Raw genomic sequence first — 3,465 nt, 5'->3', positions numbered from 1 at the left:
ATATCTGTTTTCCACTTAATTGTTGCTGATGGGATTTGTTTGGATAAAATTATTAGGTATTTTTGCCCCCTCAATAAAGCTGTTTAGCTCAAAAAGATTAATTCAGACTGCCATCTACTGATTTTGGGCACACAAAAATATACTCTGGATTTTTTTTATTTATAATAAACATATAAATAAAAACACGTGACTATAAATTCAACAATTTATTATAATTTTATTTAATATTTTATTTATTTCCAGCTCAGCTTGACATAACTCAACCTAGGTAATTAGCGAAAGATGCGTCGGGTAACATTATTTGGCGCACGGGGTTTTCATGTCCCATCCTCGCTGCATCATATTTTATTATTTAAATTATTTTTTTAATAATCATATCCGTTACATAAATATATATCTTATATATTTAAACTTTATTTTTATATTTAATATATATTAAATATCAATTAAGAATATGAGTAGACCCATTCTTTAAGAAAAAATACGAGAAGACAATATTCTCGTTAGAATATAATTTCATACAGTATAAACAGAATGCCACTGAAACTGAAAATAAATTAGTATATATATAAAAAAAAAAATTATGATACGTACCTGAAAAAGGTGCAACTTCAGAACCCATTGCATATTAAATGATAAAACCTTCATAATTTGTCGTATTGTTCTCCTCTGAATGCTAATTAAATTTCTTTTATTTAGCTTAATTTATAAATTTCTTGGTTTTACTTTTAAATGATCATGATATTGACGATAATTTTGCCATCGACAATGGAAGAATATCAGCGGGAGATTGAAGCAGCTTCCTGGCTTTTGCAGCTTCTCGGGCCTCTTCTTTCTTCTTTAATCTGCTTCATCATGCTTTATCTTCTTGCTGTTTCTCTCTATATCGTGATGATCAAGCGGAAGCTCTGGTGCAACTGTGAGGTCTGCGATGCTTATCTGACGTTCAGCTGGTCAAAAAGATTTGATAACCTCTGCGATTGGTACGCCGATCTATTGAAAAACTCGGCCACCAAGACCATCCACATCCATGTCCTCGGCAACACCATCACCGCCAACCCAAATAACGTCGAGTACATGCTAAAAACCCGGTTCGATAATTTCCCGAAAGGGAAACCCTTTTCCGTCATCTTAGGCGACTTTCTCGGCCGAGGAATATTCAACGTCGACGGCGATTCATGGCGATTCCAGAAGAAGATGGCGAGTCTCGAGCTTGCTAGGGTCTCGATAAGATCCTACGGGTTTGAGATCGTCAACTACGAGATCCACCACAGACTTATCCCCTTATTATCCTCGGTTGCAGGAAAAGATGAACTAAACGGCGGCGTTTCAGATCTGCAAGATGTTTTTCGGAGATTCTCTTTTGACAGCATATGCCGGTTTTCATTCGGGCTTGACCCGAGATGTTTAGAATTAACTCTGCCTATTTCGGAGTTTGCTCTCGCTTTTGACCTGGCTTCAAAGCTTTCCGCCGAGAGAGCTATGACGGCGTTGCCGGCGATCTGGAAGATTAAACGGATGTTGAACATCGGAAGCGAGAAGCAGTTAAAAGAAGCCATTAAAACTATCAGCATCTTAGCCAGAGAAGTGATCAAGCAAAGGCGTAAAATGGGGTTTTCAACTCGTGAAGATCTTCTTTCTCGTTTCATGATTTCCATAACCGATGAAACTTACCTCAGGGATATAGTCATAAGTTTTCTTTTAGCAGGTCGGGATACGGTGGCTTCCGGCTTGACAAGCTTGTTCTGGTTATTATCAAACCACCCAGAAGTAACGAAAGCCATTAGGGTAGAAGCAGAGAGAGTTCTCGGAGCAAACGAGGAGCTTAAAAGCTTTCAACAAATGAAGCAACTCCATTATCTTCACGCTGTAGTTTACGAAAGCATGAGACTTTACCCACCAATCCAGTTCGACTCGAAATTCTGTGTACAAGACGACGTTTTACCAGACGGGAGTTTCGTGAAGAAAGGAACTAGGGTTACTTACCATCCTTACGCCATGGGGAGGATGGAGGACATATGGGGTTCTGATTGCTTGCAGTTCAAGCCCGAAAGATGGTTGAAAAACGACGGCGTTTTCTTGCCGGAAAACCCTTTTAAGTACCCTATTTTTCAGGCAGGCTTTAGGGTGTGTTTGGGAAAGGAAATGGCAGTAATGGAGCTAAAAAGCGTCGTACTTTCACTTGTCCGACGATTCGAATTTGATTTATTAACGCCGTCAGGCAGTACCCCGCGATTCTCGCCTGGACTCACTGCTACTTTTAACGGCGGTCTCCGTGTTTTGGTACGAGAACGAGAATCCCAATTACCATCCTGAGATCTTATCTTCCTTCTTCTCCTTAATAAGATTCTTATGAATGACTAAGATTCATATATATCACCTATGTGTATAGCTTGATTCATCGTGTAAGACTCTCTCTCTCTCTCTATATATATATGGAACTGTAGTGGGTGTTTGTGTATATTTATGTAAATATATAAATTAAGGTATGTAGGGGATGGTGCGCCAAGTGCACCAATCAATTCTTGAAACCTTGCGAAAGCCTGTTCGTGAGACAAAGCAACGTAATTTTAATGGCGTACATGTGTTTAACGCACCATGATCGGAATGTCTGGTTAATGTCGGTTGCTATTCAAACTTAAATTTACTTCCTTTTCTCTCTTCTTTTTGTGAAAAACGATGAGTACTATCACCAGTTCAGGCGATAGTGCTGCACCTAAAAGTTTTATATTATGATTTAATGATGATATAAACTTAATTCTTTATTTAATGAGTTTAGGGTTTAGTTTATTAGTGAATTAGTGACTAAATTAAATTTTAAATTAGCAAATTATGATTAAAAATGGATTAAAAGCTGAATTAACATTTATTAATAATGTATCTGCTGGATTAAAATCAACAAACTAAATTTCATATTAGCAAAATTGTTAAGTTGTTTATTTAAAATAACAAAAACGGGTTAAAAACTGAGTTAACGTTTTGAGATAGAGACAAAAAAAAAAAAAAAAAAACTGAGTAGTAGGTATATGCATATATATATGCATGTGCATATTATACCCATGGACCCGTATTGCTGACAGATTTTGACTCTTCATGTGGATATATGTGTGTGTATATATATTTGTATGTATGTATTACAATTACTCACGTTTTCTTCTAGGAGCCGATTAATAATATTTGGTAAAATATGACTTTTAAATAAATGTTAGATATGTAGTAAAATAATTGCTACAAAAAGGGTATGAATCAAGGGTTTGCCTAGAATATAGAGAGGCCTAGGTTGCTTTACTGTTTTTTTTGTAAAAATTAATTTTAAAACACCGATTTACCATTTTAACCTACTAATTTTCTACATAAATAGATACATCTTATATAGAAAATGTGGATTATTCAATTTAGACTAGAAAATCAGATTGAACAAAACCGAGTAATGTTCAATATAATATTCGGTCCCCAAAGTTACTA

The 3,465-nt window shown here is 36.0% G+C and overlaps 1 pseudogene; it reads left to right on the top strand.

Annotated features, from left to right (window-relative positions):
• The first annotated feature begins 716 nt into the window (after positions 1 to 716).
• LOC110822818 (cytochrome P450 94C1 pseudogene) lies at positions 717 to 2,616 on the top strand (annotated as a pseudogene).
• Positions 2,617 to 3,465: the final 849 nt, after the last annotated feature.

The sequence above is a fragment of the Carica papaya genome, chromosome 8 (genome assembly GCF_054855325.1).
Source record: "Carica papaya isolate Zhongbai chromosome 8, ASM5485532v1, whole genome shotgun sequence".
Classification (NCBI taxonomy): Eukaryota; Viridiplantae; Streptophyta; class Magnoliopsida; order Brassicales; family Caricaceae; genus Carica; species Carica papaya.
This window is presented reverse-complemented; position numbering and strand designations above follow the sequence as displayed.